A 15,691-nucleotide genomic window follows, 5' to 3' on the forward strand; every position below is an offset into this window, starting at 1 on the left:
CCACAAAGTATATTTTTCCATGGTGTATCCTACCAAAGCTAATAAAGCACAAGAACTAAATAATTGAAAGATTATTGGTTGTTGTTCTTGTGAGACTCCACCATGTGTCTGAAAAAGTCAGATCAGAACAGGGTCTCCACCCCTAAAATGAGTCTGAAATGAAAGACTGAGCTGCTCACTCTTGAACATCATATGCTAAATGACATCACAGTTACAGCAGTTTCCACCAGGTGACATTTAAAGATGCAGAGCTTGTGTGATGACCTGTTGATGATAATTAGCTGGTAACCAACCAGAAGACACACACATGCAATCACTCACGTACACAGGATAATGTGTCTCCCTCCAGACTGAAGTACCTGAGTTCAATCCCCCTGCAGGAACATGGCAATCTTCTCTGGTTCTTCTGATCTGCTGATCTCCTTTAAGTTGATTACTGAGCACTACACCCAGACTACTGTATATAGGCACCTACACATTTTATACCATGCACTCTTAATCTATAGCATACATCTAAAGTGAATAAGAGAGATTGTATAATGCCAATGAAACTTGGCAACTCAAGTCTTAAAAGTTAGTCCTGTCTGAAGCAAACCGTTATTGTCTCATTGTGTTTTCAGGTCAGCGGTCAGAGCTCAGAACAGCAAAGTACTTTGACTTTCATCAGAGGTGTGCTGTGCAGATAAATTCATGTCAGACAAAAAGCAAAGAAAGTTACTTAAGATTTACTTTCATAACAAAACTCACAGAAGTCCTTCACAGTTAAAAACTTTAGCACAGAATATCAAATATGCAGGGGCAGTAACAGGAGCAACGAAACAGAATTAACAAAACAGATGCAACATCAAAGAGCATTTAAGAAAAGCAAGTAAAAAGTTTGTTTGTTTGTTTTTTGTTTTTTGGGGTTTTTTTTCAAAATGAAATTAATTTGGTTGATCTAATAGTGAAAGGCAAAAACAGCCAACCAGAATCAATAAATACAGAGTTATCATTCATATTGCAAATTGGTTTTTCCAAAATGAACAATTCATTTTTCTGTGAAGTAGTCTCAACTCGATAAACTAGATTCACTGTTGAACATTAATGCAGAATGGTCTTTGTCATTTAAATTAGTAGGGATAGCTGTCTCCAGATTCCACAGTGGTTTATGCCCCATTTTACAACTATGCTGCACTTTGTCATGGTGACATTATTGCCATTTTTATCTTATAAGAGACCATTTTATTTTATTTTTTTGGTTTTAATTACTATCAATTACTGCAGTTTGTCTACCAAAAAATTGATCTAAGCTTGGTTTCTATGTGTTGTTCAGAAAAATAAATTCCATCCATAATATAAGAATTATTGTCTTGATGTGTAGACCTCAGTCAGTTTTAATGGGTTCAGCCAGAAAACAATGCAGATTTTATCTCCATATCATTCATACAAACTTGACCCCAGGAACCATAAATGCAGTCTGTATTATTACCCTGAAACAGTCAACATGTACCAGCTATGCAGACGATAGCAGTAAGCTAGCTAGAAACGGACTCATTGACTGTGTGTGTGGAGTTTGTGTGTGTGTGTGTGTGTGTGTGGAGTTTGTGTGTGTGTGTGTGTGTGTGTGTGTGTGTGTGTGTGTGTGTGTGTGTGTGTGTGTGTGTGTGTGTGTGTGTGTGTGTGTGTGTGTGTGTGTGTGTGTGTGTGTGTGTTTATGTTCCAGTCAGCCTCTGACTGATCCCAGAACTCAGCATGAACTCCAATTATTTCTGTCTTTTCCCTCCGCTCTCCTCTCATTTTCTCTCTTGTTTCTGTATATTTATAAAGCAGATTCAGGTTGAAACATTTTCAACTCATGCAGACATGTTTCCGTCGCTGTTTCTAAAACTTGCCTCATGTTCTGTCACATATTTATATCCTGAGTGCACTGTGTGTACTGCATTGCATCAGTCCACTTTGATTCCTGCCTCTGTGTGTATGTGTGTGTGTCTGTGTGTGTTTTATTATATTTGTGGTGTCCGACAACTTTTTGCGAACCAAAATGCTGGACCCCAAAAGTTTCAATGGCTGTTTCTGTGTGTGTGTGTGTGTGTCAGAGTCATGCTGCTAGCTAGTCACATCCTACTGGCCTTTAAGATGATTACAGACAGTAATCCATAATCCACATACACACAGTTTCTTACCCATGCTCACTTGACTTAAACCATACAATGCCTGCCGTATATGTCTGTGTGTCAATGTAAAGCAGAGACAGTCATATGCAAAAGATGGCCTCTTTGTTGACTTTACTGGCTCAAGACAACATGGTCCGTGTGCTGCCAGGATGCTGTCGTCCCACTTCACTTTCAGCCCACAGTGCAGGGTTGAACAATCTGTGTTGATAGATAAGGTCATGAATAACAACCTTGTTCAGACTGCTGTGTGTGTCTGTCATCTGTGTATGTCCAAGTGGTTTGGTAGTTACATACATTGTTTGTGGGACAACACCAAAGGATTCCTCTCTGTGTGTCTCTGTTGCGTGTGTGTGGGTTTTAGATGGCAGCTGTTGTACAGCGGTGCTCAGACTGCACTCATAGCTTTAATCATTACTGATGAAGATGGAGGGTTATGCGCAGTAAATGATTTAAGATGAACGACGCCAGCCAGACTGTTGTGATCTTTAAGTCTTATGTGATTGTTTTAGTTGATATTAATTCTCTGTTAGCTGCTAGCCTGCAGCCATCATCCCTGTGACCTTGTTTCCCCTCACTGTCTGGCCTAGGGGATTATTGCTGTATTTCTAGAAGCTGGAGTTGAAAGCCTACACCACCAAACCATTTAAAACAATGTTGACCCTGATCCTTACAGAATACATCTGTTTAAATTGCTAAACATATGATATATAATACATAGATATGAAACATACAAAACAAACCGGGAATGACTTTAGGAACTCTTTTTATGCCAAATTATAACACATTTCCCTTTGCTAATTTTCTTGAACAAAACAAATTATATTATAATGAATAACATTATTTCAGGATATGTGTTCTTGTTGTGATGTTCATACTTGAAGACAATACGGTCTTTTAATCTATATGTTTGATACTTGGAAATCTTTTTTTATTCCAATAACGACAGAAGAGATGAGCAACATTATTGTCAGGCACCATTGCATCTATATGACAGACCTATACTATGGGCAAAAAGCCTCTATGTGGTTCTATATAATTTGAATATAATTACAGATGACTGGGAAAAGGTGAATTAAAATGATAGGAATATAGGTAAGAGAGGTTAACCAGTCATCATGTTCAATATTCCAGAAAATATATAATCCATGTTGTCCATCTCTTTGTCTTTCCATCTCATGCATCTTTTTTGACAGCCCGCCCAAGTAGAATGAAAAAAAAATAAGATTTTTGGTCTTTTTTGAAAATATCACATCTGTTCAATTTATCAAACATTTTCCAAACCTGCTGTTTCAAAATAGCATTTTGTTTCATTTATTCTTTAATTCATTCAGACAGAGTAGTGTTACTTACCTTTCACTGCCTCAAAATGTTGCTTATGAGATTATAACCTTGAGTACTGTCTCAAGGTTTTTGATGTGTCATTATATATATGTATTCGTGAGGTGAGCTCACTGTTCCATGTGTTTGTCAGCTATTCCTTGACACATAACTGGTTGTGACGGCTCAGAAATACAGAGAAAGTTCTCATCTAGTGACTCAACATTAACTGTGGCTGAGTTGTTTGTCTAGCACTTGACAGACAGGGAAGTCTGCCCTCTGTGGCTGTCGCACTGTTCCCTTAATAGACTCTTGACAGCCCACACACACACACACTCCCACACACTCCCACACACACACACACACATCTTACATGCTGACAGCCTCTGCTCATTTTAAATCTATATATAATCCCTGGTATTTCTCTTCTGGTCTCTCTTCTTCCCCCGTCACTACTTCCCTCCCTCCCTCACCACTCTGCTTATATTCTCCGTGTGTATGGAAAGTATTTTTGATGAGGCTACTGAAATATCCTGGCAGACTGAGGAAGAGGGCTCTTGGGATGCTCTTCTGGCCCCGGTGAGCAGGAGAAGGGCAGGAAGGAGGGACAGATTAATGGAGGGAACTGAGAATCAGGTCAGAGAAGGTCATGAGGGGTCAAGGAGAGGGTGGGAGAATTGGAAAGTGTCCCTACTTGTGAACGATTTATTGATTTTCAGTCTGAGTGAAAGTGTAATATCAGTTTATCAGAATATTAAACACATTATAAAACACTTGTCTTCAATTTACCTCTATCCCTGCTTCTCATTCCTCACTGTTACACCCATCATACTATCCTAGCATGACTGTCATACATACATCTCGTGTTGCAAATAACCAGTTTTTTACCTCTTAAAGGTGAATCCCCTCATGTGATTTGTATCCCAAAACGTATATCCCACTGTGCCAGAGAGCTCTTTTCTTCTATTTGTGCCAACAATGTGCACGTGCCGACCCACAAAAATACGCAGACACAAATACATAGGCCCATCTCTTTTAGTCAGTTACATTTGCTTTTTTCATGGCGAGTACCTGATGATTCTCACACACAGACACATAAATCCAGTGTATTTTAAAGGTGCACAATAAACAAGACTAGGTCAAAACCTAGTATATTGCTTTAGCCTTTATTTACCTCAACTGCAGAACTAACAAACTTTTATTTGAGGCAGACACGTATTAGAGGCAGGGCTTTATTTCTAACTCTCTCTGTTTGATACGTGTAATTGGTCATAGCGGTATTTTAGTATGAAGCCTTGTTTTGAGTCGCTCCCATTTGCTGTGTTAAAGTTACTGCATTACGTGTTAATATAAACTCAACATTTCCTGTAATCATTTCAAATTTAAAGTGAAAGGCAGAAACCCTTTATTTTCTAAACAGGGCTTTTATTGCTGTACTGCAGTAAGCGTATTGTCTCATCTCTGGTTGCTGCCTTTCTGTTGTTTACATGCAATATAATTGTCAGTAGCACTCTGTCAGTCTTTGCTAGGCTTTCCAGCGCTTTCATGCTACTGTATGTGGGACATGATGGTGACATAAACCTATGCTACTTTCCACCTTATGGTGACACGGTTTATATTGCTGGTCACTACAGTATGTGTCCAAGTGTTGACCCTGTTCTCTTTTTGGTTTTCTTTTAGTGTTGTGACTTGGGTGCAGCGGAGCAGTAGAATGTAATATATATAGATGACCTATACATAGACATAAATACGGGATATAGGTCAGTACAGGGGTTATCAGCTGTGTGTTTTAGGCCTTTTGACCTAGTTCAGATATGGATCACATACAGCTATTTCCTCTTTGACTGACACCAAAGAAAACAAGATTTACACACAAAATAATTGACCAACGTTTTAGTTTTTTCTCTATTCTCACCAAAATACAGTTCAAAAATATTTGTAAATATTTAATACACCTACAGGGAGAGGTTTGAAAACCTACATTATAGATCATGTCTTCACTATACTTTACAATGGAATGCACTATATATAAACAAAACATGAAACCTGATACATAACCTTTCTCTTGGCCTGAAAAGCATTTATTAGTATGCATTCAGATATGCCACATACATTTTTGTAACCGTTGGACCCATTAGTAGTTAATGTTTAAGTAGAGCACCTCCCTCTCAGTTTGTTTTACTTCATGCCCTGCTTTCCCTCCAACCCTCACCACGCACTTCCCAGTTATGCTGTAGTCTGTGCGCAAGCACTGGGCACAGTGTGCGATATACTAACTGACCTAGATAACACCACTCTTCTACATGTGCTATCAGTTCTCACCCTCAGTTCTGGTACAGCTGTCCGATCTGGCTTGCTACGCATCACTCGCGTTCCTTAATCATCACGGAAACATATTTACTTTGATTGTCGTAGCACATGCTGCTGCTGAAGCCTCTTTGTGTCAACACCTTGCCACTGTAGTTGCTTTGTGTTTGTCATAGAAGATAATGTTGAAGTTCTAGATAGAACCAACAAGAATACCAGACAGGATAAGTTAACACCAAACTGTAACCAAATCAGTGTTAATGATTTTTGACCAAGGTTGCGTAACATTTATTCTTTCTTCCCTTGAGGAATTTTTGGAATGTTTATAGTTTATGCGTCTCAGACAGGAAACATAATACAGTTAAACTATTTTAGGAGGTCTGGGACTGGGTATTTTACAAATCACTTGTGTTCAAGCATACTTTATACCATATATATATTATACCATTGGTATATTATACCATTATACCATGATCGTGGAAAATACTAATTTCTGATTGTCAGGTGTCAACTAAAGGAGGACCTTATATGTCCAGTCAGCAGTTGAACAACTGAACCACATGAAATCAATTCTGTCTTCAGTAAAGAAATGTCAGTAGTCACTAGATCCCAGAACCCAAAGTGATGTCTTCAAATCACTGATCTTGCCCGATCAACAGTCCACAGCCCAAAAATATTTAATTTACAAAGTCATAAAATTTAAAAGAGAGCAAATGTTCCATTATGAAACAAATAAAATTATAAGAATTTTTATGTTGATAAAGTAATTAAACAAGAAATTGTTTATTAGAATTATTAATGATTAATTTTCTGTCAGTATTTACTAATAGTTAAATCAGTCCTCACTAGTGAAATAGACCCAACATGTCTTAAATTAACTACCAACACACTGTATGCCAGGACACAATGTTGAGTATTATCACATACTTAAGAAGGAATGGAATCACTGGTGTTTCACATTTTCGTCTTAGTTACTGTATGCTGGGCTCAACTTCGTCATGGAAAGTCATAAAATATTAATGTTCGTACCTTACAGTTTGATCTTTCAAAGACAAAAGAACTGCAAATCAGCTCGCTCTCACTGTGGATAAGGCAAGTGCTTCCAAGAATTTAAAATACTAATGCTTTGAGTGTAGTCATTTTCAGTCTTTTTGTTTTGCTTAAAGAGGAGCCACGTTGTCTTAAATTGAAGAATCTGTCAATTATACATGTGGCAAGAGTCATCTGATTGTTTTCCTTTTGTATGATATCAACTTATTACAGTTTCACAACAAATATGATAAAGCAACATTCAAATGGTAAAACCCAGTTTCCTAAGCTTCCTTTGCTAGTGTTTGGTGTTTCTTGAAAGAAGTTGATCTGAAATCTGGTCCTATTGGAAATGCACCGGTGGATGCACAGAAACATTATGAGGATGAAAGGAATAACTCGGTTTCCTTGGGAGTGATGTGTTGTGATTATCAGTGTTGTTAATAGTTTGCCTACAGTGTAGACACATGTAACTGTGCATGCACATTTAAAATGCATTCATTACATCTCAATATCCCTCGCCCTAATTTCTCTCTTTGTGTTTGTATTTTTCCCTCTGTGTCCCATCATGCCCTGCTCCCGCATTGTCACTCTCTCTATGATCAACCTGCTATGACTCACTGTCACCCCTTCTCATCCCTTTTTGGTTGATTATGTATTCAATTTCTTAATGCCTTTGATAGGCTGACATTACAAAAGGCTCATGGGGGTGATATAAAAGACACAGGTGTGTGTCTGTCTTGATGTGCTGATGTGCATGTTGTGTGTATACTTATGCCTGTGTGTGTGTGTGTGTACACGCCATTACGCTGGCTGTAATAACTGCTGAGTTCATAGTCAGTCCTGAGTGGACCAAAAAAATCTAAATCCCCTCCCACTTTCTGCCTCATGATTGGCTCACAGAACTCATTCCCTCTTTATGATTGGCCCCACAACTTCAGCCCCTCCCATCCCATTGGTCCTCCAGGGGTTGTTGCCTGGTTACATCAGAAGCTCCTATATTTTAGCAGGGCTCTGGATGTTTACTGCAGCACTTTTACAGACAGAGTGCAGAGTGAGGCAGCCTCACTCGCTCACACACACTCACACACACACACATACACAGTCACACACTCATTCAAGAACACGCACACATTCAAAGGACAGCACAGAATGCACCCAGGCGATACCCTGGCTCTGCTGCTCGACCTGCTGGTGCTGACGCTGACTCCTCAAAGTGCTCAACTGGGATAACCTACACAGTGGATACAAGGCCGACCTGCAGAGATACCAGATACTGAAAGAGAAGAAATCTGAACAGAGGAGAGACTCAGCTCAGACAGAACAAGTTTAACAGCCGGATACTGCTCCTACATGAGATGTGTCAAGTTGGTAACAGGCAAAAAGAAGAAAGAGACGGAAATCGTGCCGAGTTCAGTTAAAAGTCAATGTGACGTCTCTGCTGGATGATCGAAAGAAAAAAAAACACAGGCCGGGCTTGAATAACCTGCGTGTGAGCTCGCTGACGACACAGCGCAAAAAGGAAGAAGAGACACAACAGAGAAACTGACAGGAAAATCCTACCAGACTTAAAGAGTTCTCCCTCACACTGACACACCTTCAGGCTGGATCCACTGACATAAGAAAAAACCCACAACAAAACAAAAAGGCAGATCACAGTGAGAGAAAACACAGCTGGAAAAATGAGAATGGCCTGTGACATTCTGCTGCAGAGGTAAACATCAGGGTTATGTAACCCCTCTAGTCTGACTGGAATAAATGATTGGATGGCTGAATGAATGGGTGAGGAAGAAATCAAATATGTGGTTGGACGATATATGAATAGATGAATGAATGAATGAGCAATTATGGGAGAAAATCAAAAAGGGAAATATATTGAATGAAGTGAAGTGATTAACAAAAAATTAAACAGGGAAAGCTAGAAGAAAGGATTAAGTTGTGAATGGTGGAATGAATTTGGGGAGACATTCATACTGAGAGCTTTGAAGCCTTTTTATTATGAATATAAGAACGGAGGGAAATGAGGTTAGATTGCGTGTCTTGCTCATTGCTTTGTTAGAAGGGAGTGATGAAAGACAAGAGGATGTCTGTGTCTTTTCCTTCATAGGAAATAGAGATAGAAATAGAGCAGGAGAGGATGAAGAGAAAGGGGTTATGAAATTACTTACCAGCTGATATTATGTTACGCAATCCAAGTGTAAAGAAAGCACGGGGGAGAGGGCAAGAATTAGTCAGCATTATGATACACAGAGGGGAAGAAATACGCAGTTATCCCCTTAAATAAACATTTTCTCAAATTACGGCTTCATTAAAGATATCAGGTGTAACTCTTCTGTGAAATGTCTAAAAAACCTATGTTATAGATTTTTTGAGTTACATACTAATATTCTCCCAAATGTTTCCAGCAATTTTCAAACCTAGAGATATGTGTGACTTTAATCAAGGTAGCAGTGTCTGATTGATTGCCTGTCAATGTGCATGTGTCAGGATTGTGCTTGTCTGCCAGAAGCAGTCGAAATTGACTTTTTATCCCGTTTTAAGCCACATGTTTCCGATACACTTTTTAGATCTTGGTTTTTTTTGTTTGTTTTTTTTTACTATATATCTTAATCGGGTGAAGAATTTTCATCATCAGACATCTGGATCGATTAAGTTATCAGAGGAACTGAAGCAGGAAGCTGAGTAAACGTTAGCAGCAGCTCAGCTTGCAGTCCCTCTAGATCCTGTGTCCACTGAACAGCGTGGCAAAAACAGAGATTTTTAAGGTGAAATAATTCAGTTCTTGGTAAAAACCTCCTGAATGTCTGGATCATAAATTATTAGAGAAACAAGTTGAGCACACGTTAGCAACACCTCAGCTTGCAGCTTCTCCAGGACATCTGGCAAACAGTATCAGAGAAACACAGATCTAACCAAACCTCCTGAACGATTGATACTGAACAAATCCTAACCAGGAGAAACTGACTGTAAAGACAGCAGTGGTGGTGAAGACAACAACTCCCATGATCCCACGATACTGCACAAGTCACCGAACGCCATCTTTTATTATTGTTTTGATTGAGAGACCCCTAGTGGCAGAAAAATACATATTGTGCATTTAATCAAATCCACCTTTTTAAATTATCTGACAAATGCACCTCTTAACAGGTAGATGTGTTCATATTTGACATTTTTGGCAGCTTTTGTCCATTCTTAACATTTCTGAGCACCAAAGTTCTCCTAGAAGTTCTTAGTAATCAATTTAAAAGCATACTTAAATATATTTGCTCAATATGTGTCAATTAGAAAAGTGGTATTAAGTTATCAGGTTATGTATTAGTTTCCATTTCTGTTTCTGCCATGGTGAATCTGGAGTAGTGCTGTAACAACTGGCCAATTAGTTGATTCGTTTCCTGACAGAAAATTAATCAGCAACAATTTTAATCTTTGATTAGTAATTTAAAACGAGTAGTTTAATAATCAATCAGTCAAATGATTGTTTCAGTCTTCTGTCAAGCAAAACTGCCAAACCTTCTGTGGCTCCAGCTGCTCAAATGTGAAGATTTGCTGATTGTAGAATATCACACAGTATATGATGGTAAAACGAACATCTTTTTGTTTTGGACTGTCGGTCGGACAAAAGATGACATTTGGAAATGCCACCTTAGTGTGAAATAATAATCAGCTTTCTTTTACTTTATTGTGACTTTTCCATCCATTAACTGAGAAAATGATTGTCAGCTTAACCCATAATGATAGTAATCATTAGTTACAGCCCTAAAGTAGAATTTTTTTATGAGTTTCTTTTGACATCATCTTGTGCACCGGGAAGTCAAAATAACAATTGACGGATACATTTTTTTAAAAATAATCTTTATTTGCAGCCCTAATCTGGATTTAGTGAGAATGTTTTGTAACTTTTATCACTGTGACAGGAACTTTACATGACGCCAGAGACTGTTAATATCCTTTGCACACACATGGCTTATTTATAATGCTCATCCAGTTATACGCACACTCAAACTATGCTTGAAAATAATAATAGTTTTAATGCAAGCTATCAGCGGTCTTGTATCATCTCCTCATGACTCTGCAAGTGGAACAATGAATTAAAGGGGGGTTGAGGAGGCAGAGAAGGGGAAGATTTGTTGAGTCACCTAAACAAAATAGATCATTAAACTCAGATGGCCAAATGTCTGGGGGATCATTAAGAGAAAACAAATGAAGGAACACTGCACTGGTCATTTATAGTCCCAAGTGGAAAGCAGCTGATGGAAACAAACCAATGAGCAGTATCCAGGCAGAAAACTAAACACCAGCTCCGTGTTCAAGTTGTGGATGTTCTGAATGCAAACATCTGTTCCAAGAGTCTGTAAGAGTTTCTTGGCCCTGACATGAAGGGCTATAAATGTTTACTGTTTCAGAGGCAGCAAAAAGAGCTGCTTATGACATGTAAGATGATGCTTATGATTCTGTGTGTGCTTGTGTGAGTGTTTCTGTGAATTGCATTGGGCTTATGTGTGTTGAAGTGTGTGTTTATGAGGGAAGGAAAGGCTTAAACAAAGTGTACGTCTGATGTAGTTGCAAGCCAAAGCACTGAAATATGTCGTCTTGTGCAGTCTGATTTATCTGTGATAAGAAATTGTGAGTGTGTGTGTTTGTTTGTGTGTGTGTGTGTGTGTGTGTGTGTGTGTGTGTGTGTGTGTGTGTGTGTGTGTGTGTGTGTGTGTGTGTGTGTGTGTGTGTGTGTGTGTGTGTGTGTGTGTGTGTGTGTGTGTGTGGATGCGTAGACTGCAGTAGTCTATACCTCCCAGCCACACACAGCAGACTTGGGTTTGCTGACGACAGCATCTCTGTGGAATCATTACTAACCTCGAACTCACCTTACTCACACACACACTCACACACTCACACACACGCACACACACACACACTTTTTAACCCACACTCTCTGTATTTGTTTCTTTTACATCAAGCCATCTGAGTAATTGTTGTAAGTAATGTAAGGACGGGGATTAGTGTTTTTTGTTCTAAGCGACAGCACTGAAAACAAACTTTCTCTGCTGTCTCTTTATTTTGTTTTCATTGCAGCAGACAATACCACAGTCATTCTGAGATGTTTAGTCATTCAGTCAGCTGAGACGAGGTCACTGATACACAGCACAGCGTTTCAGCTCTGCAGTGTATACTCTTAACCGTGTGAAACTGATACTCTTGCCCTATATTTGTGATATTCAGACAGTACTACCATATGTTTAGGCTAGTTGATTACACAGCAGAAAGAATTGACTTGATTACTTTGGCCAAACCATGCGGACTCAAATCTGGACCGGAACATATATTTTTAAAATACGGTATCACAGATAAATAAGAACCTGGGCTCAGAGCAGAATTCCTCCATAATTATCGGCTGAATCAACACCCCTCTAAAACAATTTTAGTAAAAAACTGAACATTATAACTTTCATGAAGGTAGGCTCTATTAGAGGGCTGTTGTATTAGACTGCATTAGTTATAACAAGCTGTACCTAATAAACTGAGAGCAGTACATAGCACAAACACAATCTATCAAAACACTGCATTTGCCTCTTTTAAGAGGCATTTCATAGTGATCTTGTATAAAACCACGTTGTCATTTCATATCATATTCAGTTAGAGTCATAAAGAGTTTTCAAAACAGGATCATAAAGAGTAGTGCATTTAAGACAACCATAATCATAATGTTAACAAGAGGGTGATACTAAAAATGTGTTTTTTTACTAAAATGGGAAAAACAGATAAATGAATGATTGGATGAGTAGATAGAGGACATTTTTTGTTATCAGTTATTTTATTCTATTTTATTGAAATGGAATCACAAGTGCATTATTCAGCCCTCAGGTGATGCACACGTGCCTTCAGTTACCTGCTGCAGCAGAGAATTTTACTGCTGTGATCATCCTGATGGATCTAGTTAGCAAACAGCAGATTAGCCTGATGTGACCTAAGTGAATCTGGCAGCATTCCTTTCACTCTCACACTCACATCAGTTGCTTATAGTACGTAGTTAATTAAGCAATTAGTGAATTCAAAATAGCTAACTAATAATGGCTAGTGTGTTTTAATCTTATTTTATATATATATATTTTTTTTTTATCAAATCAACTCAGAAGGTAGGAGACGGGTATGTGAGCAGGGGAAATGTGGCATCCATCATTAGTCAGTCATTACTGGCTGAATAAAACTTTGACTATTTTTTAGCAACAGTGACATTATTAAAAAAGTATTTGTCTACTTTGGTCACTGTTAAATGTTTCACTGTATTACTGCCAACACACTGCTGGCCTAAGGTGTGACTCCTTCAGACATTATCAACGTCTTATCTCTGTCTTTGGCTACTACTGCTGCCGTGCCCGCAGGGCAGGCGCTGATCTAATCCGACCTACATGGAGAACTTTTGAAAGCCAAACCTTTATTAGCCAACTAGTGCTATCATCCGCTTTATCAACCACTAGTGCTCTCTTGGCACCCTCGTACATGTGGCAGCTTTAGGCCATAAACTACAGCAGAAATAAATTCTTAACCTTTTATATGTCATAAAATGATTTGGAGGATGCATTCAACTTGGATCGTCATCTTCAGCTTAGACCATTATTATCATATCATTAGTATTATATGTTGTTATATTTTTAGACATTTTTTGGGAAAAGTAGCTAATGTTGGTCATAACATAAAATATTTTTCAAATTGTTGGAAATGTCAATCTCTTAGTCAACTTTTGTTAAAAGCCAGTTAATGATGTGTGAGATAGAAACCAAAAGTGCTTTGCAAGGCAAACTGTTCCCTTCTGTCCTAATGGTGTAAAGCATGTGTGTTAGTAAGACAGCTATGCTGCTTGATTAGTCAAGGAAAACTGCATGAAACATTCCATCCTGAGACATAATCAAAACCTCTTCAAAACTACTCGTTACGACATCGGGGACCTAGAATTCTCCATGAGCCTGTTTGCCCTTCAAAGAGTCGTAGCCAGGGAAGAAATACCCTAAAGGGCTCTACAAAGGGTGTCTTGTATGGTCCTTTAAGGCCCAACTAACACTGACAGAAATGTTATCTTTGTTGCTTAGGGAGCTTGAGGAGGGCAAGAACATCCCAAAGGGCCCAACAACGGTTTTAGTTCAAGTCCTCGGGGCCAAAATGGTGTAAGATCAGACATTATCTTTGCTGGTTAAGGCCCATGGAGGTTATGTAACGTCCTTGAGGGTCCTATCAAGCATCTATTGTTAGTGATGCAGCCACCCAGCATGGTTCCTTTATTGTAGAACTCAGCAAGAGAGCCTGCTGTCAGATGCTGTTATCTGTGCCTTCAACGAGACAGTCTCTGCTGTAGGGAGCCTGCAGGGTGTTACTGTTTAAAGGGCAGGTCTACATTTAAACTAACAGGAAAAGAAAAGAGAGGAGAACCTCAAATGACAAAGGATGTAATGTAAACTCAGTCCGGATAATCACTGATTCAAAAATATATGTAAGATTTTGGAGGTAGACAAAATACTGTAGATGCTGTTACAAAATGATCCAAGTTAATCAACTGAGGAGGGCAAGAGAACAAAAGAACTACTATTTTTGTTTTTTTGTTATATTTTGGCAATTTTTTTTGTTTTACCTGCAACACTAGCAGCTTTCTTTCTCTTTTTGTTTTTCTCATCAAACACACACTACATGATCAAGGTAACAGTGTCAGAAAGGGAATGTGAGATGCTTGTTACATTCAAAGTCAGTCAGAAGCAAAGGAGGAGGAGAGGAGATTCAAGAGGAAAGAAACACAAAGGAGGAAGATGGGGAAGGGAGAGTATGAGATAAAGATGAGATAAAGATGAGCAAAGGGTAGAGATGATATGAATATGTGATGGGGTGGAATGAGAGAAAGGAAAAGATGGCATAGGGCAGGGAGAACAGGTTAAAGGTGAGAATAATCAATAAAGTGATTAGTAGATTGAGAAAATTTAGGAGAACAGGGGACTGTGCAGAGAGCAAATTGAACTGAAAGAAGTCATAATTGAAGGAAAGGATGCAAATGAAGAGAGAGGAGGACAGAAAAGAGTTGAAAAGCAGGAAATTGAATAGCACGAAACCAGAGAAGGAATTATAAGAAAAGATGATAAAGAAGAACAAAGATGGAGGGTCTTATCGTTTCCTATCTGCCATTAATAATTCAGCCTTTATCGATCTACCTGAAGACTTCTTGCTGCATTAGGAGTGTGTATGTGTGCGTGCGTGTGATAAAGAGCCAACGCACACATGCGCACATAAAGCTTGCATAACCTCAGCTGCTGCTTTTCTAATGAGATGAGTTTGACCGCACACACACACACACACACACACACACACACACACACACACACAGTATTTATGAAATTTACCCATGCTCTTGGGCATAGTCTGAATGACCTTGTATTGTTGTGTGTGTGTGTGTAGAGGTGTTATATAAATCTGGAGTCCTTGCGTGCCTGTCACTGAGTCTGTTTGAAAGGCTAGCGGCAGGCTGCTGAATCAACGGGCACATCTCAGCCGCCTCCTAGTTTCATATGCATACGTGCGCGCGCACACACACACTTGCTTAGAGAGGAACATCGAAGAACAAATATGACATGACACACACCCTTCTATCTGATCAGCAGGGTTTAGCAAATCTCTGTAGCCTAAATAACAATCTGCCCACCCAGAGTGGCGCCACTGACTGAAACTTTGTGTGCGTGTGTGTGTGCACGGTGCATTTCCTGAGATGGCCTTTTGACACAAGAGATTTCTTGTGTCTTGTGCTGCTCAGTGCTTGATCTTCTCTTTGTCTCTCTGACTTACAGTATTCAGATGTAACATCATTATTGCCATTCTTCTTTGCTGTTTTGGCTCTTGCTGTCCGACACACACAC

At 39.0% G+C, this 15,691-nt stretch overlaps 1 protein-coding gene across 5 annotated transcripts in view; it reads left to right on the forward strand.

Moving 5' to 3' along the window:
* The window catches only part of fam13b (family with sequence similarity 13 member B), a 78,773-nt gene that overhangs the window by 40,805 nt on the left and 22,277 nt on the right, over window positions 1–15,691 (forward strand). The gene's annotated exons all lie outside the window — the stretch shown is intronic.

Source organism: Seriola aureovittata, chromosome 8, assembly GCF_021018895.1.
Source record: "Seriola aureovittata isolate HTS-2021-v1 ecotype China chromosome 8, ASM2101889v1, whole genome shotgun sequence".
In the NCBI taxonomy this organism is placed as follows: Eukaryota; Metazoa; Chordata; class Actinopteri; order Carangiformes; family Carangidae; genus Seriola; species Seriola aureovittata.